Source organism: Carassius carassius, chromosome 7 (assembly GCF_963082965.1).
Source record: "Carassius carassius chromosome 7, fCarCar2.1, whole genome shotgun sequence".
Lineage (NCBI taxonomy): Eukaryota > Metazoa > Chordata > Actinopteri > Cypriniformes > Cyprinidae > Carassius > Carassius carassius.
This window is the reverse complement of record NC_081761.1, coordinates 14,724,722-14,750,355: the sequence shown is the minus strand read 5'-3', so window position 1 is coordinate 14,750,355 and position 25,634 is coordinate 14,724,722. Positions and strand designations below refer to the sequence as shown.

The following is a 25,634-nucleotide window of genomic DNA, read 5'->3' as shown; positions in this document are numbered from 1 at the left end:
AGGCATCAGCCTCCGGACCTGGGAATTGTGGGTGCAAAGTCCCACCTGGGTCGTCTTTGAGGGCTTTCATTTAAGGGGGCTATGCAAGAAATTTCAGCATGATAACATCAATATGACACTATAGCCAGCTCTGTGTGAACTTGTGGGAAAAGGTCCAGTGGCCAAAAGGATAAGGCATCGAGCTGAAGATTGTGGGTTCAAGTCATGGGGATTAGCATAGAACTGGCAATTTTCTGAAAGCTCACTCAGATCAGCTTTGCATAAGACTGTCTGTAAATGCCTCTGGGTACACCGGTGAACAAGGCCCAGTGGCCTAATGGATAAGGCATCAGCCTTCGGAGCTGAGGATTGTGGATTCATCTTTCAAGGGTGTTGTTTATGTTGGCAGTGCATGAATGAAATTTCAGTATGATAACTTCAATATGACACTATAGCCACATGATTCAGCGTAGAACAGTCAATTTCATGAAAACTCTTTCAGTTTAGTTTGTTTCTGACTGTCTGTCAATGCCTCTGGGGTCACCAGTGAACGAGTCCCAGTGGCCTAATGGATAAGGCATCAGCCTTCGGAGCTGAGGATTGTGGGTTCGAGTCCCACCTAGGTCATCTTTCAAAAGTTGCATTTAAGCTGGCAGTGCAAGAAAAAAATCCAAGGACGATAACTTTACTATAGACACAAGAATTAGCATAGAACTGGCTTTTTTTTTTTTTAAACTTTCAATTTAGCTTGCACCAGAATATTAATGAATACCTCAGGCTTAATCAGAGAAAATGCCCAGTTGTCTAATAAATAAGGCATCAACCTTTGGAGCTGGGGGTTGTGAATTAAATTACCACCTGAGTTGTCTTTCATATGTTAGATTTAAGTTGGCTGCACAACAGGTACCAGGATGATAAGTTCAAAGAGACAGAATAGCTGTGATAAAGGAACATGAGAGTTAGCATAGAACTGCCAACGGAACATGAGAACTGGCAATTTCATGAAAACTCTTTCAGTTTAGTTTGTTTCTGACTGTCTGTCAATGCCTCTGGGTACACCGGTGAACAAGGCCCAGTGGCCTAATGCATCGGTCTTCGGAGCTGAGGATTGTGGGTTCATCTTTCAAGGGTGGCATTTATGTTGGCGGTGCAAGTAAGAATTTCTAGGACGATAACGTCAATATGACACTATAGCCACAAGAATAAGCATAAAATTGGCAAATTTCTGAAAGCTCACTCAGTTCAGCTTGGATAAGACTGTCTGTAAATGCCTCTGTGTGGACTTGTGGGAAAAGGTCCAGTGGCCAAACGGATGGGGCATCAACCTTCAGAGCTGAAGCTTGTGGGTTCAAGTCATGAGAATTAGCATAGAACAGGCAATTTTCTGAAAGCTCACTCAGTTCAGCTTTGGATAAGACTGTATGTAAATGCGTCTGGGTTCACTAACAGATGAGGCCCAGTGGCCTAATGGATAAGGCATCAGCCTCCGGAGCTGGGAATTGTGGGTTCAAGTCCCACCTGGGTTGTCTTTGAGGGCTTTCATTTAAGTGGGCTATGCAAGAAATTTCAGGATGATAACTTCAATATGACACTATTTCCACAAGAATAAGCATAGAACTGGCAATTTCGCAATATTGCTTTCAGTTTAGTTTGTTTCTGACTGTCTGTAAATGCCTCTGGGTTCACCAAAGAGCAAGGCCCAGTGGCCTAATGGATAAGACATCAGCCTTCGGAGCTGAGGATTGTGGGTTCGAGTCCCACCTGGGTCATCTTTAAAGAGTTACATTTAAGCTGGCAGTGCAAGAAAGACATTTAAGGATGATAACTTTACTGTAGACACAAGAATTAGCATAGAACTGGCAATACCGTGATACCACTTTTAGTTTATTTCTGACTGTCTGTCAATGCCTCTGGTTCACCAGTGAACAAGGCCCAGTGGCCTAATGGATAAGGCGTCAGCCTTTGGAGCTGAGGATTGTGGAGTCCCACCTGGGTCATCTTTCAAGAGTTACATTTAAGCTGGCAGTGCAAGAAAGACATTCAAGGACGATGACTTTACTGTAGACACAAGAATTATCATAGAACTGGCAATACCATGACTTCACTTTTAGATTGTTTCTGACTGTCTGTCAATATCTCTGGGTTGACCAGTGAACAAGGCCCAGTGGCCTAATGGATAAGGCATCAGCCTCCGGAGCTGGGAATTGTGGGTGCAAAGTCATACCTGGGTCGTCTTTGAGGGCTTTCATTTAAGGGGGCTATGCAAGAAATTTCAGCATGATAACTTCAATATGACACTATAGCCAGCTCTGTGTGGACTTGTGGGAAAAGGTCCAGTGGCCAAAAGGATAAGGCATCGAGCTGAAGATTGTGGGTTCAAGTCATGTGGATTAGCATAGAACTGGCAATTTTCTGAAAGCTCACTCAGATCAGCTTTTCATAAGACTGTCTGTAAATGCCTCTGGGTACACCGGTGAACAAGGCCCAGTGGCCTAATGGATAAGGCATCAGCCTTCGGAGCTGAGGATTGTGGATTCATCTTTCAAGGGTGTTGTTTATGTTGGCAGTGCATGAATGAAATTTCAGTATGATAACTTCAATGTGACACTATAGCCACATGATTCAGCGTAGAACTGTCAATTTCATGAAAACTCTTTCAGTTTAGTTTGTTTCTGACTGTCTCTCAGTGCCTCTGGGTTGACCAGTGAACAAGGCCCAGTGGCCTAATGGATAAGGCATCAGCCTTCGGAGCTGAGGATTGTGGGTTCGAGTCCCACCTGGGTCAGTTTTCAGGAGTTACATTAAGCTGGCAGTGCAAGAAAGAAATTCAAGGTTGATAACTTCACTCTAGACACAAGAATTAGCATAGAACTGGCTTTTTTTAAATCACTTTCAATTTAGCTTGCACCAGAATGTTAATGAATACCTCAGGCTTACTCAGAGAAAATGCCCAGTTGTCTAATAAATAAGCCATCAACCTTCGGAGCTGGGGGATGTGAATTAAATTACCACCTGAGTTGTCTTTCATAGGTTAGATTTAAGTTGGCTGTGCAACAGGTACCAGGATGATAAGTTCAAAGAGACAGAATAGCTGTGATAAAGGAACATGAGAGTTAGCATAGAACTGGCAATACCATGATTTCACTTTTAGATTGTTTCTGACTGTCTGTCAATATCTCTGGGTCCACCAGTGAGCAAGGCCCAGTGGCCTAATGGATAAGGCATCAGCCTCCGGAGCTGGGAATTGTGGGTTCAAGTCCCACATGAGTCGTGTTTGAGGGCTTTCATTTAAGTGGGCTATGCAAGAAATTTCAGTATGATAACTTCAATATGACACTATTTCCACAAGAATAAGCATAGAACTGGCAATTTCGCGATATTGCTTTCAGTTTAGTTTGTTTCTGACTGTCTGTAAATGCCTCTGGGTTCACCAGAGAGCAAGGCCCAGTGGCCTAATGGATAAGGCATCAGCCTTCGGAGCTGAGGATTGTGGGTTCGAGTCCCACCTGGGTCTTCTTTCAATAGTTACATTTAAGCTGGCAGTGCAAGAAAGACATTCAAGGACGATAACTTTACTGTAGACAAAAGAATTAGCATAGAACTGGCAATACCATGATTTCACTTTTAGATTGTTTCTGACTGTCTGTCAATATCTCTGGGTTCACCAGTGAGCAAGGCCCAGTGGCCTAATGGATAAGGCATCAGCCTCCGGAGCTGGGAATTGTGGGTGCAAAGTCCCACCTGGGTCGTCTTTGAGGGCTTTCATTTAAGGGGGCTATGCAAGAAATTTCAGCATGATAACTTCAATATGACACTATAGCCAGCTCTGTGTGGACTTGTGGGAAAAGGTCCAGTGGCCAAAAGGATAAGGCATCGAGCTGAAGATTGTGGGTTCAAGTCATGGGGATTAGCATAGAACTGGCAATTTTCTGAAAGCTCACTCAGATCAGCTTTGCATAAGACTGTCTGTAAATGCCTCCGGGTACACCGGTGAACAAGGCCCAGTGGCCTAATGGATAAGGCATCAGCCTTCGGAGCTGAGGATTGTGGATTCATCTTTCAAGGGTGTTGTTTATGTTGGCAGTGCATGAATGAAATTTCAGTATGATAACTTCAATATGACACTATAGCCACATGATTCAGCGTAGAACAGTCAATTTCATGAAAACTCTTTCAGTTTAGTTTGTTTCTGACTGTCTCTCAGTGCCTCTGGATTCACCACTGAACAAGGCCCAGTGGCCTAATGGATAAGGCATCAGCCTCCGGAGCAGGGAATTGTGGGTGCAAAGTCCCACCTGGGTCGTCTTTGAGGGCTTTCATTTAAGGGGGCTATGCAAGAAATTTCAGCATGATAACTTCAATATGACACTATAGCCAGCTCTGTGTGGACTTGTGGGAAAAGGTCCAGTGGCCAAAAGGATAAGGCATTGACCTGAAGATTGTGGGTTCAAGTCATGGGGATTAGCATAGAACTGGCAATTTTCTGAAAGCTCACTCAGATCAGCTTTGGATAAGACTGTCTGTAAATGCCTCTGGGTACACTGGTGAACAAGGCCCGGTGGCCTAATGGATAAGGCATCAGCCTTCGGAGCTGAGGATTGTGGGTTCATCTTTCAAGGGTGTTGTTTATGTTGGCAGTGCATGAATGAAATTTCAGTATGATAACTTCAATATGACACTATAGCCACATGATTCAGCGTAGAACTGTCAATTTCATGAAAACTCTTTCAGTTTAGTTTGTTTCTGACTGTCTCTCAGTGCCTCTGGGTTCACCAGTGAACAAGGCCCAGTGGCCTAATGGATAAGGCATCAGCCTTCGGAGCTGAGGATTGTGGGTTCGAGTCCCACCTGGGTCATCTTTCAATAGTTGCATCTAAGCTGGCAGTGCAAGAAAAAAATCCAAGGACGATAACTTTACTATAGACACAAGAATTAGCATAGAACTGGCTTTTTTTAAAAATAACTTTCAATTTAGCTTGCACCAGAATATTAATGAATACCTCAGGCTTAATCAGAGAAAATGCCCAGTTGTCTAATAAATAAGGCATCAACCTTCGGAGCTGGGGGTTGTGAATTAAATTACCACCTGAGTTGTCTTTCATAGGTTAGATTTAAGTTGGCTGCGCAACAGGTACCAGGATGATAAGTTCAAAGAGACACAATAGCTGTGACAAAGGAACATGAGAGTTAGCATAGAACTGTCAACAGAACATGAGAACTGGCAATTTCATGAAAACTCTTTCAGATTAGTTTGTTTCTGACTGTCTGTCAATGCCTCTGGATTCACCAGTGAACAAGGCCCAGTGGCCTAATGCATCGGTCTTCGGAGCTGAGGATTTTGGGTTCATCTTTCAAGGGTGGCGTTTATGTTGGCGGTGCAAGTAAGAAATTCTAGGACGATAACGTCAATATGACACTATAGCCACAAGAATAAGCATAAAATTGGCAAATTTCTGAAAGCTCACTCAGTTCAGCTTAGATAAGACTGTCTGTAAATGCCTCTGTGTGGACTTGTGGGAAAATGTCCATTTGCCAAACAGATAAGGCATCAACCTTCAGAGCTGAAGATTGTGGGTTCAAGTCATGAGAATTAGCATAGAACAGGCAATTTTCTGAAAGCTCACTCAGTTCAGCTTTGGATAAGACTGTCTGTAAATGCCTCTGTGTTCACCAGTGAACCAGGCCCAATGGCTTAATGGATAAGGCATCGGTCTTCTGAGATGAGGATTGTCAAGTCAAGTCAAGTCACCTTTATTTATATAGCCCTTTAAACAAAATACATTGCGTCAAAGCAACTGAACAACATTCATTAGGCAGTCTTTAAAGGCAGTTCATCATTGAATTCAGTGATGTCATCTCTGTTCAGTTAAATAGTGTCTGTGCATTTATTTGCAATCAAGTCAATGATATCGCTGTAGATGAAGTGAGCCCAACTAAGCAAGCCAAAGGCGTCAGCGGCAAGGAACCGAAACTCCATCGGTGACAGAATGGAGAAAAAAAACCTTGGGAGAAACCAGGCTCAGTTGGGGGGCCAGTTCTCCTGTCCACCAGACAAAACCAGTAGTTCAATTCCAGGCTGCAGCAAAGTCAGATTGTGCAGAAGAATCATCTGTTTCCTGTGGTCTTGTTCTGGTGGTCCTCTGAGACAAGGTCTTTACAGGGGATCTGTATCTGGGGCTCTAGTTGTCCTGGTCTCGGCTGTCTTTCAGGGCAGTAGAGGTCCTTTCTAGGCGCTGATCCACCATCTGGTCTGGATACGTACTGGATCCGGGTGACTGCAGTGACCCTCTGATCTGGATACAGACTGGTGTTTCCGGTTCCGGTTAACCTAATTAATGCAGCCTAAAAATCCTTTAACGGATTTGGATATTAAAAGCATATTAGTATGTTATGTGTAAGCCAGGTTAAAGAGATGGGTCTTTAATCTAGATTTAAACTGCAAGAGTGTGTCTGCCTCCCGAACAATGTTAGGTAGGTTATTCCAGAGTTTAGGCGCCAAATAGGAAAAGGATCTGCCGCCCGCAGTTGATTTTGATATTTTAGGTATTATCAAATTGCCTGAGTTTTGAGAACGTAGCGGACGTAGAGGATTATAATGTAAAAGGAGCTCATTCAAATACTGAGGTGCAAAACCATTCAGGGCTTTATAAGTAATAAGCAATATTTTAAAATCTATACTATTTTTGATAGGGAGCCAGTGCAGTGTTGACAGGACCGGGCTAATATGGTCATACTTCCTGGTTCTGGTAAGAACTCTTGCTGCTGCATTTTGGACTAGCTGTAGTTTGTTTACTAAGCGTGCAGAACAACCACCCAATAAAGCATTACAATAATCTAACCTTGAGGTCATAAATGCATGGATTAACATTTCTGCCTTTGACATTGAGAGCATAGGCCGTAATTTAGATATATTTTTGAGATGGAAAAATGCAGTTTTACAAATGCTAGAAACGTGGCTTTCTAAGGAAAGATTGCGATCAAGTAGCACACCTAGGTTCCTAACTGATGACGAAGAATTGACAGAGCAACCATCAAGTCTTAGACAGTGTTCTACGTTATTACAAGCAGAGTTTTTAGGTCCTATAATAAACACCTCTGTTTTTTCTGAATTTAGCAGTAAGAAATTACTCTTCATCCAGTTTTTTATATCGACTATGCATTCCATTAGTTTTTCAAATTGGTGTGTTTCACCGGGCCGCAAAGAAATACAGAGCTGAGTATCATCAGCATAACAGTGAGAGCTAACACTATGTTTCCTGATGATATCTCCCAAGGGTAACATATAAAGCGTGAAGAGTAGCGGCCCTAGTACTGAGCCTTGAGGTACTCCATACTGCACTTGTGATCGATATGATACATCTTCATTCACTGCAACGAACTGATGGCGGTCATATAAGTACGATTTAAACCATGCTAATGCACTTCCATTGATGCCAACAAAGTATTCAAGTCTATGCAAAAGAATGTTGTGGTCAATTGTGTCAAACGCAGAACTAAGATCCAATAAAACTAATAGAGAGATACACCCACAATCAGATGATAAGAGCAGATCATTTGTCACTCTAAGGAGAGCAGTACTATGATAGTACTATGATACGGTTTAAATCCTGACTGGAAATCCTCACATATACCATTTTTCTCTAAGAAGGAATATAATTGTGAGGATACCACCTTTTCTAGTATCTTGGACAGAAAAGGGAGATTCGAGATTGGTCTATGATTAACTAGTTCTTTGGGGTCAAGTTGTGGTTTTTTGATGAGAGGCTTAATAACAGCCAGTTTGAAGGTTTTGGGGACATATCCTGATGACAATAAGGAATTAATAATAGTCAGAAAAGGATCTATGACTTCTGGAAGCACCTCTTTTAGGAGCTTAGATGGTATAGGGTCTAACATACATGTTGTTGGTTTAGATGATTTAACAAGTTTATAAAATTCTTCATCTCCTATAGTAGAGAATGAGTGGAACTGTTCCTCAGGGGGTCTATAGTGCACTGTCTGATGTGATACTGTAGCTGACGGCTGAATGGTTGCAATTTTATCTCTAATAGTATCGATTTTAGAAGTAAAGTAGTTCATAAAGTCATTACTGCTGTGGTGTTGGGAAATGTCAACACTTGTTGAGGCTTTATGTTTCATTAATTTAGCCACTGTATTGAATAAATACCTGGGGTTATGTTTGTTTTCTTCTAAAAGAGAAGAAAAGTAATCGGATCTAGCAGTTTTGAATGCTTTTCTGTAGGATAGGGTACTTTCCCGCCAAGCAATACGAAATACCTCTAGTTTTGTTTTCCTCCAGCTGCGCTCCATTTTTCGGGCTGCGGGTGCGAGTATGCTCATTATACCATGGTGTCAAACTGTTTTCCTTAACCTTCCTTAAGCGTAAAGGAGCAACTGTATTTAAAGTGCTAGAAAAGAGAGAGTCCATAGTTTCTGTTACATCATCAAGTTGTTCTGAGGTTTTGGATATGCTAAGGAATTTGGATACATCAGGAAGATAACTTAAAAAGCAGTCTTTTGTGGTTGAAGTGATGGTTCTTCCATACTTGTAACAAGAAGTAGAATTGACAATTTTGGCTATATGAAGTTTGCACAGAACTAAATAATGATCTGAGATATCATCACTTGGCTGAATAATTTCAACACTATCAACATCAATTCCATGTGACAGTATTAAATCTAGAGTATGATTATGATATGAGTATTACTTGAAGCCTGCCCTCTGAGAAATCCTGAAAACGTTGTTATAAATTGAAGCAACACCTCCCCCTTTGCCTTTTAGACGCGGCTCATGTTTATAACAGTAATCTTGGGGGGTGGACTCATTTAAAATAATGTAATCATCAGGTTTTAGCCAGGTTTCTGTCAAACAGAGTACATCTATATTATGATCAGTGATCATATTATTTACAAAAAGTGTTTTCGTAGAAAGGGATCTGATATTCAATAAGCCAAGCTTTATCATTTGTTTATCCATATTGCTTCTGTTTTTTATTTGTTGAACCTCAATTAAATTGTTAATCTTAACTTGGTTTGGACATTTTTTGTATATTCTAGTTCGGGGAACAGACACAGTCTCTATAGTGTGATATCCAGGTGAAAGAGTCTCTATGTGCTGAGAATTAACTGACCTCTGTGTGACGGGAGGCAGCTAGCAGACGGTCGGTTTAGCCAGTCTGTCTGCTTCATGACCTGGGCCCCAGTTAGTCAAGTATAAACTCTAAGACTATTTGCCATATTTCTAGAGAGAAGAGTAGCACCACCCCAGGAGGGATAAAGACCATCTCTTTTCAACAGGTCAGGTCTACCCCAAAAGCTCGTCCAATTGTCTATGAAACCTATGTTATTCTGTGGGCACCACTTAGACATCCAGCCATTGAGTGATGACAATCTGCTATGCATCTTATCACCACGGTAAGCAGGGAGGGGACCAGAGCATATTACAGTGTCTGACATCGTGCTTGCAAGTTCACACACCTCTTTAATGTTATTTTTAGTGATCTCCGACTGGCGAAGTCGAACATCATTAGCGCCGGCATGAATAACAATCTTACTGTATTTACGTTTAGCATTAGCCAGCACTTTTAAATTTGCCAAGATGTCAGGCGCTCTGGCTCCCGGTAAACATTTGACTATGGTGGCTGGTGTATAAGCATGGAATTGGCAAATTTCTGAAAGCTTACTCAGTTCAGCTTGGATAAGACTGTCTGTAAATGCCTCTGTGTGGACTTCTGGGAAAAAGTCCAGTGGCCAAAAGGATAAGGCATCGAGCTGAAAATTGTGGGTTCAAGTCATGAGAATTAGCATAGAACTGGCAATTTTCTGAAAGCTCACTCAGATCAGCTTTGGATAAGACTGTCTGTAAATGCCTCTGGGTACACCGGTGAACAAGGCCCAGTGGCCTAATGGATAAGGCATCAGCCTTCGGAGCTGAGGATTGTGGGTTCATCTTTCAAGGGGTTGCATTTATGTTGGTGGTGCAAGTGAGAAATTCTAGGATGATAACGTAAATATGACACTATAGCCACAAGAATAAGCATAAAATTGGCAAATTTCTGAAAGCTCACTCTGTTCAGCTTGGATAAGACTGTCTGTAAAAGCCTCTGTGTGGACTTGTGGGAAAATGTCCAGTGGCCAAACGGATAAGGCATTAACCTTCATAGCTGAAGATTGTGGGTTCAAGTCATGAGAATTAGCATCCCTTACGAAAAATAACCATGGTTTTATTATAGTAAAACTGTAGTAAACCATGGTTTTTTGGCGCGTTGACTACCATTTGTATATCCACAGATTTACTACAAATACCATGGTTAAACCATGGTTAATATAGCAAAACCATGGTTAATTTGTGGTTAACATGGTTTAACTATAGTAACCATGTTTTTTTGGTTTTATTTGTAGTAAAACCATGGTTAATTTTCGTAAGGGATAGAACAGGCAATTTTCTGAAAGCTCACTCAGTTCAGCTTTGGATAAGACTGTCTGTAAATGCCTCTGGGTTCACCAACAGATGAGGCCCAGTGACCTAATGGATAAGGCATCAGCCTCCGGAGCTGGGAATTGTGGGTTCAAGTCCAACGTGGGTAATCTTTGATGGATTTCTTTTAAGTGGGCTATGCAAGAAATTCCAGGATGATAACTTTAAATATGACACTATAGCCACAAGAATTAGCATAGAACTGGCAATTTCATGATATCGCTTTCAGTTTAGTTTGTTTCTGACTGTGTGTCAAAGCCTCTGTGTGGACTTGTGGGAAAAGGTCCAGTGGCCAAAAGGATAAGGCCTCGAGCTGAAGATTGTCGGTTCAAGTCATGAGAATTATCATAGAACTGGCAATTTCATGATATCGCTTTTAGTTTGTTTCTGTCTGTCTGTCAATGCCTCTGGGTTCACCAGTGAACAATTTAGCTTGCATCAGAATGTTAATGATTACCTCAGGCTTAATCAGAGAAAAGGCCCAGTTGTCTAATAAATAAGGCATCAACCTTCGGAGCTGGGGGTTGTGAATTAAATTACCACCTGAGTCGTCTTTGAGAGGTTAGATTTAAGCTGGCTGGCAACAGGTACCAGGATGATAAGTTCAAAGAGACACAATAGCTGTGACAAAGGAACATGAGAGTTAGCATAGAACTGCCAACAGAACATGAGAACTGACAATTTCCTGAAATCCCTTTCAGTTTAGTTTGTTTCCGCCTGTCTGTTAATGCCTCTGGGTTCACCAGTGAACAAGGCCCAGTGGCCTAATGGATAAGGCATCGGCCTTCGGAGCTGAGGATTGTGGGTTCATCTTTCAATGTTTATGTTGGTGGTGCAAGTAAGAAATTCTAGGACAATAACGTCAATATGACACTATAGCCACAAGAATAAGCATAGAATTGGCAAATTTCTGTAAATGCCTCTGTGTGGACTTGTGGGAAAAGGTCCAGTGGCCAAACTGATAAGGCATCAACCTTTGGAGCTGAAGATTGTGGGTACAACTCATGAGAATCAGCATAGAACTTGTAATTTTCTGAAAGCTCACTCAGTTCATCTTGGATAAGACTTTGTGTAAAAGCTTCTGGGTTGATGTAGAAATGTACAATGGCTTAATGAATAAGGCATCAGCCTTTGGATCTGAGGATTGTGTGTTCAAGTCTTTCATCTGGGTCATCTTTAGCATAGAACTGGTGCAGGACCTTGGTGATCAGTCATGCCAATAAATGCAGAATTGGCTACTTCTGCCAAAGGAATTAGAAGAGCCTACTTCCTCCCATCTGCGATCTGAACTAAATTAATGACTAGCTGAAGAAGAACAATACTTAGATTGTCTGGACCCGTTTTCTGTCAAGGACAACTTCTAATTAATAATTAATGGACCTCAACACAAAGAACCAATACAGGATCCATCTCATTCGTCTACTTTCTGCTAGATTGTGAAACTTTCTATGAACTTTACTTTTTAATAAACAATCTCAAAAGGAAAACCATTGAGAAATCTGACTGTTTAATGATATTTACAAATAAAATGTTTTATGTTTTATATGTGTTTGATGTGCTCACGGTAATCTGTGCAACTTCAATGTTTTAGAACACCTTTTAGCATTTAGTGCAATTCAATGTGTGTAAGATATGGTAAGTTTAGTATTGAATGAAAGCTCACATTGGTTGCTTAATCTTGGAGTGAATGAAATATCCAGATTCTGTATTGTGTGCATATTATGACACTTTATAAGGTATTGTAGGTATCTCAAGAAATCCTTTTATAAATTTATTCGTACCATGCGGTACATTAAAACAGAACCCATCTCTAATTTTTAAATGCATACAATTGTTAAATATAATACAATTTTGATGCAAGATTAAAAATGTATGCTGAAAAAAACTCAGAACAGTCGCATTCCAAGGACAAACAGGATCAAGTTATTTAATTTTTAAGATAAAAACAGGATCAAGTTATTTCATTTTTAAAATAAAATAATCATACAATTTTACAAAATTTGCTGTAACATTGAGGCTACATGCCTATGAACAATGTATGACAACTAATACTGGCTTATTGGTGATAGTTCATCAAAACATAAAGAATTATGTCATAATTTATGTATTATTCATCATGTATAATAATTTTTTTCTCCTGCTGAACAAAAAAAAAAGATTTTGAAAAAAAAAAATGTTATCTGTAATATTCACACAAATGTTTACATTTTATATATACAGGTCCTTCTCAAAAAGTTAGCATATTGTGATAAAGTTCATTATTTTCCACAATGTAATGATAAAAATTAAACTTTGATATATTTTAGATTCATTGCACACCAACTGAAATATTTCAGGTCTTTTATTGTTTTAATACTGATGATTTTGGCATACAGCTCATGAAAACCCAAAATTCCTATCTCAAAAAATTAGCATATCATGAAAAGGTTCTCTAAACTAGCTATTAACCTAATCATCTGAATCAACTAATTAACTCTAAACACCTGCAAAAGATTCCTGAGGCTTTTTAAAACTCCCAGCCTGGTTCATTACTCAAAACCGCAATCATGGGTAAGACCGCCGACCTGACTGCTGTCCAGAAGGCCATCATTGACACCCTCAAGCGAGAGGGTAAGACACAGAAAGGAATTTCTGAACGAATAGGCTGTTCCCAGAGTGCTGTATCAAGGCACCTCACTGGGAAGTCTGAAGGAAGGAAAAAGTGTGGCAAAAAACGCTGCACAATGAGAAGAGGTGACCGGACCCTGAGGAAGATTGTGGAGAAGGACCGATTCCAGACCTTGGGGGACCTGCGGAAGCAGTGGACTGAGTCTGGAGTAGAAACATCCAGAGCCACCGTGCACAGGCGTGTGCAGGAAATGGGCTACAGAGAAGCAGCACTGGACTGTTGCTCAGTGGTCCAAAGTACTTTTTTCGGATGAAAGCAAATTTTGCATGTCATTCGGAAATCAAGGTGCCAGAGTCTGGAGGAAGACTGGGGAGAAGGAAATGCCAAAATGCCTGAAGTCCAGTGTCAAGTACCCACAGTCAGTGATGGTCTGGGGTGCCATGTCAGCTGCTGGTGTTGGTCCACTGTGTTTTATCAAGGGCAGGGTCAATGCAGCTAGCTATCAGGAGATTTTGGAGCACTTCATGCTTCCATCTGCTGAAAAGCTTTATGGAGATGAAGATTTCGTTTTTCAGCACGACCTGGCACCTGCTCACAGTGCCAAAACCACTGGTAAATGGTTTACTGACCATGGTATTACTGTGCTCAATTGGCCTGCCAACTCTCCTGACCTGAACCCCATAGAGAATCTGTGGGATATTGTGAAGAGAAAGTTGAGAGACGCAAGACCCAACACTCTGGATGAGCTTAAGGCTGCTATCGAAGCATCCTGGGCCTCCATAACACCTCAGCAGTGCCACAGGCTGATTGCCTCCATGCCACGCCGCATTGAAGCAGTCATTTCTGCAAAAGGATTCCCAAACAAGTATTGAGTGCATAACTGAACATAATTATTTGAAGGTTGATTTTTTTTTTGTATTAAAAACACTTTTCTTTTATTGGTCGGATGAAATATGCTAATTTTTTGAGATAGGAATTTTGGGTTTTCATGAGCTGTATGCCAAAATCATCAGTATTAAAACAATAAAAGACCTGAAATATTTCAGTTGGTGTGCAATGAATCTAAATATATATAAGTTTAATTTTTATCATTACATTATGGAAAATAATGAACTTTATCACAATATGCTAATTTTTTGAGAAGGACCTGTATAGTACTAGCTGTTTTTGTAAACATACCTAAACCTCAAACTGTCATGCACGGCAGATTTGAGTTCCTTAATGACAGTCTAATCACTGGCAGTCGAGCGCATCTCATCAAGGAGCGGTGCTTGCAATGGTGCAATAATAGAGAGGGTAGCGGAGTTCTCCCCAGGCATCACCAGAGTTGCACTCTTCATCAGCCGAAAAGGTCCTTTTCGCTCCGACGGACTTCAGGAGAAATAAGTGCAGCTGAGGTTGCCGGTTGCTGCTCCAAAAATCTGTCGAGCATGTCCAGCGCGCTTTTCCACCTAGTCACCACATCAATTTTAAGTTTGCTACAGGGCAAGTTCAGTAGCGTCTGTTTTTCTTTGAAAACTTTGTTAGCATAAGCGCTCCTGTGAAAGAATGTCGCTATGCTCCTAACTCAACCTAGAAACCGAGAGATGGCCGGAAGTTTCAGTGCAGCTTGCGATGCTAGATTTATTGTGTGAGCAAAGCAGTCGATATGGAGCAGCTCTATCATCTCCACGTCATGTATCATGTTGGTAGCGTTGTTGGTCACAATGATCGGGTCTTTCTCAGTAAGACCCCACTCTTCCAATGTATCAAAAAGAAATGCACATATATTTGCCCCTGTGTGACTATCCTGCATAGCTCTGGTCTGCAACACATTTGAAATGAGAACCCAGTCATCTAAATAGTGGCAGGTAATTGTGACATAGGTGTCTTGATGTCTTGATGTGAGGGCCACTCTGTCCGCTGACTGTAGGGACAGAGTAATTTTTTGCTTCACTTCATTGTACAGTCTTGGGATAATCTCTTCGCTCACCTGTTTGCGACTAGGAATACAATAACGAATCCATCGTTTTCAACCACGCTGTATGGCTTTATGTCTTTGCAAATAAAAAATGCAATCGATTCAGTGATCTTTTGTGCACAAGGTGAATTTTGAGGAATTTTGCTTGTGAATGCATTTGAAATCTTCGGTTTTGTGCTCGTCTGTGGGGATGTTGTAACGTCTGGGTGATGCCTCATCAAATGGTTCTGCAGATTTGTAGTATTACTACAGCATTTACAGAAATAAATATGAAAAAAAAAATATTCGTGGCCTTTGAGAATCGATTTATCGAAAAATAGAAAAAACCACCAGCGACGGCGTAAGAGCAGTGAAATACTCCATAAATGAGTAGCATCTGGCTGTAAAACCGGAGGCTGCATTTTCAGCACCGCAATCCTAGGAACATATTTCTAGGACCCTAGGTTTTTAGTGACAACACCATCTACTGAATTAGAGGACCAGCAAAGATAGATGACAATCAGAGTATGAGTATCAAATGTGAATCAATTCTTATTTGGTTAACATTAAAAACTATTGTGATGCATTTCAATGGATAGTTAACATAGCCGAAGTGTTTGTTATTTGCTAAATAGTCTTGAATGCATATAGCCATCATATATTAGCCTCTGATTCATTTTATGAATATGTTGCATAACAGGTAAGCATGTGTTGACTTAGTGACCGCACAATAATCTGTAGCACGTTCATTGTGAAATCCTGTTAATTACTCATTGTTTTGCCATTTTAATTATGTTAAAATAATCTTAATGTTTTAACTGTCACATGCTCACAGTCAGCCTGTTTAACGTTACCCCACAATACATGAGTACATTATGAGTACGTCTCTTCTGTTCGACATGGTTTTATAATGTCGATTGAGACATATGACATTTTATTAGTCAAACATTACAGGGAGGCCATCCTAATAATTGACTGTTAAAATACCATTTGTTAGATTGTGTCATGTTTTGGCTACATTCCTATAGCCTGTACAGCCTAATGTCTCACTGGTTGTCTCATCTATCTGTTTTAAATTATTTGTATTTTATTATTATTGTTATTATTATTATTATTATTATTATTATTATTGTGTAGAGATCTTGCTCAGAAAAGCTGATCCTGGTAGCTGGACTGAGAAGACTGGGCATAATATTGTGGTGAATAATATATTGCATAATTAAATATTTCAATGAAATATGATTGCCCGTTATCTGCATTTCATATACAAGACATGTGATAAAGAGAGATTGTTGTCGTCCTAAAAATGACCACATAAGTCGTTTGTGCAAGCAGCATATTATGACATATTATTACGTTTTAAAATCAAGTGCGATCTAGCGGTTTTATTATGACAGTCTCGTTTGTCGGGTGTGTCGTCATCAAATGACCTTTGACTGTAGTTACCATCGTTACCACTTAAAAAAGATGTGACCCAACAGTTCACCGAGTGTTGTTGTCCAGGTGTGTAAAGTATTTTATTTTATGGTTTGTTTTTTTAAGGTACTGTTCTGATTGTCTGCAATTAATGTTAAAGTAAATGCAGTTTGATGTTTTCTTTACAAATCTGAACAATGCGAATGCCAGTGAATGTGTGGCATTCGCAACGAATGTGAAATGCCAAGTGACCACAACACTTGGAATATTTTTACCATTATAACTGTTTTACTGTGGTATTTGTAGTTAAAGCACATTAACTACAATGCCATGCCTTTAATACCTGTTTGTAATGTAATTGTAATTCAGTGTTTTTTCTTTTCTGTTTTACAGTTTCTTTATATAACATGCATCTCCAGCTCCTACAACAACATTTAGTGTCCAGCAGCTCTTTATGAAGCCCCCCCCCCCCTCTCTCTCTTTCTGCATGTCGGGAGTGTGGGGTGCGTGAGTGTTTCACAGGTGGGAAGAGCAACTGATTTCCTCTTTTCAGTTGTTTACGTTTTTTTCTTTCTTTCTATTTTTTTTCCTTTTGCCAGTTTTTTTTTTGTTTTGGTATTTTTTTTATTTTATAGATTTTTTTTTTTTTTTTATTGATTTTATTTTTTTTTTTGGCCTCGTGGCGGGGTGTGAGAATCGAGGCTCACCCGAGCGGGTAGGATTCCTCTCTTTCACTCCGCCATGGGGTAAGGTGCGTGCCTGTTGCCGATGCATCAGTTGAAGATGTACTTGTTGCAGTTGGAGAGCAAATTGGATTTGAAAACATAGTTTCTGCCTCACACATGAATAAGGCCATTTTGATCTTCATGAAGGATCAGTGTTTGGTTGGTCGGTTGATTGAAAGCGGAGTGTGGGTAAGTGGTGTTTTCTGTGTTATTTCACTGCTGGTTTGACTTTCAACAAAAGTTACAATTTATAATGTTCCACCGTTCGTACCTAGCTGTGAAATTGAGCGAGAATTACTCCTGTTTGGGAAACTAGCTAGCGGAATAAAAATGATTCCACTAGGTTGTTAGAATCAAGAATTAAAACATGTTTTTGGAATCATCGTCTTTGGATATTTATTTTCGCGTACAGCATGAAGTAAAATGTTTGTCCACATAAGAAGCAAGTTGAAATCAATGAAAATGCAAATGAAACTGAAGTTGTTTTACCATCAGAAGAAGTGCAGAGAATAGAAACAGGGAAAGATCAAGCTGAAAAAAAACGAGGATTCGAAAGCAGGCCTATAGTAAGTGAAGTAGTCTAGGAAAACAGTGGAAGATGGGTTTTAGAAGAAAGGTCTGACGCAAACTGTACTGTTGAAATGGAAAATATAGGACAAAAAGGTGAAGATCACTCTTTTGTCTCACAGATAGAGTAAGAGGGAATTTATCATGGAATAGAGGAAGGTGACAAGGATGATAACATGTCTGAAATTTCTGATATTCCTTCTCCGTGTGGGGATAAACAGTTGTACACTGTAAAAGAAATCAATGATTTTCTGGATTAAACTTTGACAGAAATCAGTAGGTTTTGAGGAGCTTAGTAGAGGCTACAATCTGATGAATCTCGATTTCTGTTGAGACATTCAGATGGTAGAGTCAGAATTTAGCGTAAACCGAATGAGCACATGGATCCATCATGCCTTGTTACCACTGTGCAGGGTGGTGGTGGTGGTGTAATGGTGTGGGGGATGTTTTCTTGGCACACTTTAGGCCCCTAAGTGCCAATTGGGAATTGTTTAAATGCCACGGCCTATCTGAGCATTGTTTCTGATGTAGCGTATCAGACCCGAATCAGACAAATTAAAGAGTCGATCAGGACTGTGGTTGAAAAACGAGCCGAATTCTTCAGAAAGGCAACAGGAGGTCATAAATCATTCCATGCCACAAGTCCGAAGCAAGATAACCAACCAACCAACCAACCAACCAACTCTTTTACAGAACAGCTTTCAACATTAACACCATTAGAACAATTATTGGCAATTTCAATTCGGAGAAGAGATTGTCAAATTTGGGGCAAGTAATTGAGATGCAATGCTGGACATCACATGTAAATGCATGAGAGTAATACTCAAGATTCTTGGATTGACTTTCCTCACCAAGCAGAACCAGACTGAAATTCCTAAGGGGGGGGGGGGGGGGGGTCTTTTAACCTCTGGTCTCCATAGAAATCTTTTTGTCAGAGAATGGCACATAAACTCTTTTCTAGATATAAATGGACCAAAATGAACTCAAAACTACTAATAAATGAATATCAGTCCATCGCTTAACTCCATATTCATTTATACTGTATGTAACCCACACATTTGACTATCATGTTATAATCACTTATTGTGTATGTCTTTTAATAACTATTGGAAAGCTTAAGGATATCTATTGAATCTGTTAGCTTGAAACAGTCCTGCCCATCAGTTATTTGTCATATGTATCCTATTCTTGTTATAGGAATCATGTCTAAAATTATACTCTGCAAGAGCAGGAAAATTCAGATTACGTGCTTGATAAGATAACATATGATTTATGATACCCTCGAGCAAAGAAAATATGTGATTGGTCAAGACAACATTTGAGGTGTGGCCAACAAGCCAGTTTAAATACTTAGGACACCATAAAATCTTGTTTTTAGCTTCTAGCTTTGCTTCTTAGCTTTTGCTATTAGTCATGTTTGCTTTTAGCTTGTAGCCTTGCTTCCTAGCTTTTGCTTTTAGTCATCACTGTTCTTTGAGTGCGGTTCCAGCGTGCTTCGGCCTGCTGCAACTTAGCCACGATGAGAAGAAACACCACCTAGTCTCGTCAAACTTTACTTCTGTTGTTATTTAACTTTAGTTTCTTTTCTTTTCCGTTTGAGAGTTTCGTGTTCTGAGTTAAGTTTTGTAACGCCGTGTCTCCAAGTCTGACCTCGAGTGCCCATTCAACTTCAACCAGACCACAAAACTCTGCGTCTTCAGCCAACGCCCAACCACGGGCTTTCCAAGATGTCACTTCAACGACTACTGAACTTCCAGCCAATCAGCGACATCGGGAAACCCCCTTTCAACAACAACAAAAGGAACCCCCTTTACACAGGACACGCAAGTAGTACCTCCAGACACTGATCTATACTGGTGTACCTAATATAATTTTAACCTCATTGAGGAAACTCAATGTGAGGTTTAATTAAGTGATTGATGGCTGATCATGTTGTGGCGGGGTGAAGGACACGACGAGTAGGAACAGGTGAGTTCCCCGAAGGGTGGATTTTATTAACAAAGAGTGGGCCCGAAGGCGGTGGCGTGAGGTGGTTTGGTGCAGGGTGCTCGGCTTCCTCTTTGGTCTGTGCGCTGTGGCGGTGTGGGTCCGTTGTGCTCTCCCATGTGCGGTGGGGCTGGCGGTCACACACTGCTCTCTGAAAGCAAGACAGATAGTTGGGATTAGCCGAGTCTCGTGGAGACATCTCTCACCTGTGTTCATTTGCTGTGCTTAAGAAGGCAGCTCTTGATGGGGCGCAGGTGTGGCCGCTCAGCCCGTGACGAGCAGGAGCAGGTGTGACTGCTCGGTTTCCAGGGCGACGCTGATGAAAGCTCGGTACACGTGTCACCCCCCCCCCCACCCCAAGCGTCGTCCTAGTCCTGTGGACAAGCGGGGAAACTGGGGGAGGGTGGGGAGTGGACCCTGACAGACCTGTGAAAGCTGCCCAAATCCGAGAGAGTCCGTCAGCGTTGGCGTTGGCCATTCCCGCTCGGTGTTGCACGGTGACGTTGAAGTACTGGAGCGCCAGGAACCACCGCGTCACTCTCGCGTTCGTCTCCTTGGCCCGGGCCATCCACTGCAGGGGGGCGTGATCTGTAATGAGAGTGAAGGGGCGGCCGAGGAGGTAATGCCTGAGCTCCAGGACTGCCCACTTGACGGCCAGCGCCTCCCTCTCCACCGTAGCGTATTGTTGTTTCGCGGGGGTCAGCTTTCGGCTTATGTAAATCACCGGGTGTTCCTCGCCGTCGTGGTCCTGGGAAAGGACGGCTCCCAACCCAGTGTGGGATGCGTACGTCTGCACCAGAAAGGGACAGTTGAAGTCCGGTGCTCGGAGTACCGGCTCCATCGTGAGGGCTGCCTTTATTCGGTGGAACACCGCCTCCGTCTCGGGGGTCCACGGGACCTTCTCCGTTTGCCCCTTCCTGGTTAGATCTGTCAGGGGAGAGGCTAAGGAGGAGAAGTTAGGGATAAAACAGCGGTAATACCCTGCCAACCCCAAAAAGGCCCGTAACTGTGTTTTAGAGGTGGGCTGCGACGTGGAGAGGATTGCTGCCACCTTCTTCTCATGAGGTCTAATTAGGCCGCGACCCACCTGGTACCCCAGGTACATAGCTTCAGAGAGGGCCAAGTGACATTTCCGGGGGTTGGCGGTCAGGCCAGCCCGGCGCAGTTCCGAAAGCACCCTCCGCAGCCACTCCAGGTGGTCCTCCCAAGTCTCCGAGTGTATGACGACGTCGTCGATGTAGGCCACCACGTAGGCCTGTTGCGGCCAGAGGAGGAAGTCCATCAGCCTCTGGAAGGTGGCCGGTGCTCCGTGGAGGCCAAAGGGAAGGACCCGGTATTGCCAGTGTCCGTTTGGAGTCGAGAAGGCCGCCTTCGGCTTGGCCTGTTCCGACAGAGGGACTTGCCAGTAGCCCTTAGTGAGGTCGAGGGTTGATATAAACCGGGCCCTTCCCAGACGGTCCAACAACTCATCGACGTGGGGCATGGGGTTGCAGTCAAATGCGGAGACTTCGTTGAGGCGGCGGAAGTCCCTCAAAGGCCCACTCATTGAAGAGCTGGGCAGCGCTGATCGGTGAGAGCCCCATCCGGCCGAGGATTTCCTTTTCCAACTCCTCATAAGACTAGTTGAGCGCGGGGGAAGCGTGAAGTAAGCCCGTTGTGCCTCTTCCGTCAGCAGCGGGGCGATGATCCGGGCCCCCTCCTCCTTGGGCCACGCCTCCCGGATGGCCACGGTCTCAAACATCTGGAGGTAAGTGGTAACATCATCGTGGGACGTCATCCTCGGCAGCAGCTGTGTGGCCTGGACACGGGGGTCAGGCAGCGGAGTACGTGCGCCGGCAGCCATACGGAGCGCGGCGAGCTCCTGTTCGGTTTCCCCTTGCCGGGAGGCCATGTGCTCCATAATTTGTTGCTGGCGGATGCTCACCTCAGTGAGGTGCTTCAAGATTTCTTCCATCGCTGGGGGAGGACCGCCACCTGGGGAAACCAGAGAAGACACGTAAGCCAACAGGGTGTGGGGCAAAAGAAAAACCACAAAAAACAACTAAACCAGCCCAACTGGGGAAACAACGCGTGGGAAGGGGTCGTCGGTGTCTTCTTCACTGTCCTGCCCGCATTCTCCACCAGTGTGGCAGGGTGAAGAAGGACACGACGAGTAGGTACAGGTGAGTTCCCCGAAGGGTGGATTTTATTAACAAAGAGTGGGCCCGAAGGCGGTGGCGTGAGGAGGTTTGGTGGAGGGTGCTCGGCTTCTTCGGTCTGTGCGCTGTGGCGGTGTGGGTCCGTTGTGCTCTCCCATGTGTGGTGGGGCTGGCGGTCACACACTGCTCTCTGAAAGCAAGACAGATAGTTGGGATTAGCCGAGTCTCGTGGAGACATCTCTCACCTCTGTGTTCGTTTGCTGTGCTTAAGAAGGCAGCTCTTGATGGGGCGCAGGTGTGGCCGCTCAGCCAGTGACGAGCAGGAGCAGGTGTGACTGTTCGGTTTCCAGGGTGACGTTGATGAGAGCTCGGGACACGTGTCACACTGTCTATGCAATTTCACGTATTGCTGTAAACTTGGGATTTCACATTTTCATTCTCTTAAACTCATTCTTCCCTAACTTTCTATCTTCCTGCAACTTGTATGAATGTCTGAGTGCATATGCTTATGTGTTAGATTAGTTTATGTCTTAGATATATCTAATAAAGCCTTATTCATATTGAAAAGAGAAGTATCTTGTGTTTTGTGCTTAGAAGTTAATGTCTTAAACTGCCGATCTTGTTACTGTGCTAATTTATAGTGTTTTCACTATAGTTTGGATATTAATATCCAGTGCAGATTTGATGCTAAACGGCTCGTTCAGTGAATCGCAGGGCGTCTCAGTGATCAGCTATGAAACAGTGATTCTGTTCAAATTCCCTTTAATATCTTAAATGATACCCTTTGAGCTTCCCTTACACTGACCATGTCCATCCCTTTATGACCATCATGTACCTATCCTCTGATGGCTACTTCCAGCAGGATAATGTTCCTGTGGCACAGTGGTAGAGCATTGCATTAGCAGCGCAAAAGGTTGTGTGTTTGAGTCCCAGGGAACACATGTTAGGTCAAAAATGTATAGCCTGAATACACTAAGTTGGTTTGCTTTTAGCAGACGATAAAAGCGTCTGCTAAATGCATACATATAAAGTTATTAAGTTTCCTATTTGGGGTGGTTTTGGTGCAGTGGATAAGACACATGCCTTTGGTGTGAGAGACCCGGGTTCGAATCCACTGTGATATACCAATGTGTCCCTGAGCAAGAATAAATATATATATAAATATATACAGTGTTGGGGAGTAACTAGTTACCTGTAACGGCGTTACGTAATTTAATTACTAAATTAATGTAACTGTAATCAGTTACAGTTACTAAGAAAAAATGAGTAATTAAATTACAGTTACTTTGGAAATTGTAACGATTACAAAGGGGATTACATTTGAATATTTACACATCCTCATACAGCTTATTTCTTTCCCAAATTGCACTAAGACATATGGCCCATAATCTCCGCGACGCGGAAAACACAGTCTGGTTCGTAGAATCCGGTACTTTCTGCGTGTCTGTGGAAACCTGGCGCTGATTGGCCATCGGGAGAACCAGGACAATTCCCGGTGGCCTGGCAGATTTGGCCCGCTGTTTTATTATTGTTATTGTATAATTGCACGCCAAATGTAGGCTACTTAAGCGATTATTTCCGAATCCGCCATTCGATAAATCTCTAATAAATCATAGATGGGTTAGTCGTGACTGGCAATGGTTGGGCGCGCGCGCTCTCTGCGCCTCCGCCGAACGGTTTGGATCAGACTCCAAGTAATCAATACGAGAGAGACAGAGAATAGAGTGGACTGTGGAAGCGTACAGCTGGAGCAGAGAAGTAACTCTTCTGTTCAGGGTTTCAAGTGCAGGTCAGTTTTATCTGTAAATATGCTATTGTAGTTTTTACTTAGTCAAGCAGCAGCAGCACATTGCTCACACTCATTCAAAATACTGTATAAACGACATCCTTATTATCTATTGTAATGTTACAATAGTCATTTAGCAGACAAATAATCATATTTTATCATCGGTTTAGGGGGAGCTAATGCAGACAAAAACACAACCCTTAGGAAAATTAATGTAGCCTATGGTATGGCACTAACCATAGTTTGAAAAAATATATAGAAATGTCCGCAACACTGCTTCTAACTCCCATGTTAAGCAGTGTTGCGGACATTATTCATTTTTCACTTCAGTAGTTTCTTTTGTCCTGCACCTGCCAGAAGGTGGGATGTGCACACAATTACTTATTTAACACTAACCGCTGAGTTTAACCATGGAATTTGTAGTAAAAATAAATACAAATGGTAATTAATTTGCCAAAAAACAAAAATGCACTTACAAAACATGGTAAAAGTCAAATAAAAATCTTCAGTATTAAAGTCATGAGAGGATGGATGGATAATGGAAGTGAAGGTGCAGTTCAGGAGAGAACTCTAAATTAAATTGCATGTCCCCAACCTAAGGATTTAAATCTTTTTGTCCGGTCCATACACAAAATAGGGTTGTCCATGTTTCAGAATGTGTTGTGGGTGTATGAGTGTGAGATTTCCCAGCCTAATTTTTGAACACAAACATAATCTCTAGAACTGCTGTGATACACTTCATGAGCATTTTACTTATTTTGAGAAACTATCATCATACAAAGAGACAGCAGTGTTTCAAAAAGACACCAACGTTTCAGGAGTTTAGTACCGAAAATAGGACACATGCTTATTAGATAACCGTGTATGAGTTGATGTATATGCTTGTATTTTTTATTAACAATTTTTTTCCCCAAACCATTGTTAGATTACAGTGTTTCCTGTATGCAAAGATTTGGTTTCAAAAACAGTATCTATACTTATAGTAACTATTTATTTAGATTTTAAATCTGCATTGAACTTCAGATAAATCTCAAAGTAAAATGCAGTACTAAAGTCTGATTTTGTGGTGGATGTGTTCAAATGTGATCATCTTAATTCAGGTGATGAAGGATGGTGAAACTCTGACAGTCTTGAGCACTACTTTAAGGTTAAACCGGCATGGTGTAAATGTTTGAAAATGATTTACAGTTGCAAAAAAACATTCAATAGAAATTTAGAAAAGTAATCAAAAAGAACTCAAAAGTAATTAGTTACATTATTAAAGTAATTAAAAAGTTACACTACTATTACATTTAAATAGGGTAACTTGTAATCTGTAACCTATTACATTTCCAAAGTAACCTTCCCAACATATATATATATATATATATATATATATACATACACACACACACACACACACACACATATACATTTTTTTAGAATAAATTAAAAAAATAGAGAGAATACAAAGAAAATTAGAAAGGTAGTTAGATTAATATTATTATTTATTTCTTATTTTTTTAAAGAATAGAATTAGAATAGTGAGTGCTAAATTTAGAGGGTCAAATAAAGATGGAAGAGGTGTGTTTTAAGCAGATTCTCGAAAATGGCTAAGGACTCATCTGCTCGGATTGAGTTGGGCAGGTCATTCCACCAGGAGAGATCATTTAATTTAAAAGTCCATAAAAGTGACTGTGCTTTTTGGGGATGGCACAATCAAGTGACGTTCACTAGCTTCTAGGGGGCACATAAGTCTGAAGTAATGAATTTAGGTAAAGGGGTGCAGAGCCAGTGGTGGTTTTGTATCAAACATCAATGCCTTAAAATTTATGCAAGCAGTTATTGGTAGCCGGTGCAAACTGATAAACAGAGGTGTGACGTGTATTCTTTTCGTTCTGGATTAATTGTAAAGGCTTGATAGAACTGGCTGGAAGACCTGGCAAGAGAGCATTGTATTGGTCCAGCCTGGACAGAACAAGAGCTTGAACAAGGAGTTGTGCAGCATGTTCCAAAAGAAAGGGCCTGGGCCCG

The 25,634-nt window shown here is 41.7% G+C and overlaps 6 non-coding genes across 6 annotated transcripts; all 6 read left to right on the top strand.

The window, feature by feature from the left end:
- Positions 1 to 533: 533 nt before the first annotated feature.
- On the top strand, positions 534 to 606 carry trnar-ucg (transfer RNA arginine (anticodon UCG)). The gene has a single exon. It is a non-coding gene; the product is annotated as a tRNA-Arg (tRNA).
- Positions 607 to 1,432: 826 nt separating this feature from the next.
- On the top strand, positions 1,433 to 1,505 carry trnar-ccg (transfer RNA arginine (anticodon CCG)). The gene has a single exon. It is a non-coding gene; the product is annotated as a tRNA-Arg (tRNA).
- Positions 1,506 to 1,675: 170 nt separating this feature from the next.
- On the top strand, positions 1,676 to 1,748 carry trnar-ucg (transfer RNA arginine (anticodon UCG)). The gene has a single exon. It is a non-coding gene; the product is annotated as a tRNA-Arg (tRNA).
- Positions 1,749 to 2,691: 943 nt separating this feature from the next.
- Positions 2,692 to 2,764, top strand: trnar-ucg (transfer RNA arginine (anticodon UCG)). The gene has a single exon. It is a non-coding gene; the product is annotated as a tRNA-Arg (tRNA).
- Positions 2,765 to 3,420: 656 nt separating this feature from the next.
- trnar-ucg (transfer RNA arginine (anticodon UCG)) lies at positions 3,421 to 3,493 on the top strand. Its single transcript has one exon. It is a non-coding gene; the product is annotated as a tRNA-Arg (tRNA).
- A 1,269-nt stretch (positions 3,494 to 4,762) lies between these two features.
- Positions 4,763 to 4,835, top strand: trnar-ucg (transfer RNA arginine (anticodon UCG)). The gene has a single exon. It is a non-coding gene; the product is annotated as a tRNA-Arg (tRNA).
- Positions 4,836 to 25,634: the final 20,799 nt, after the last annotated feature.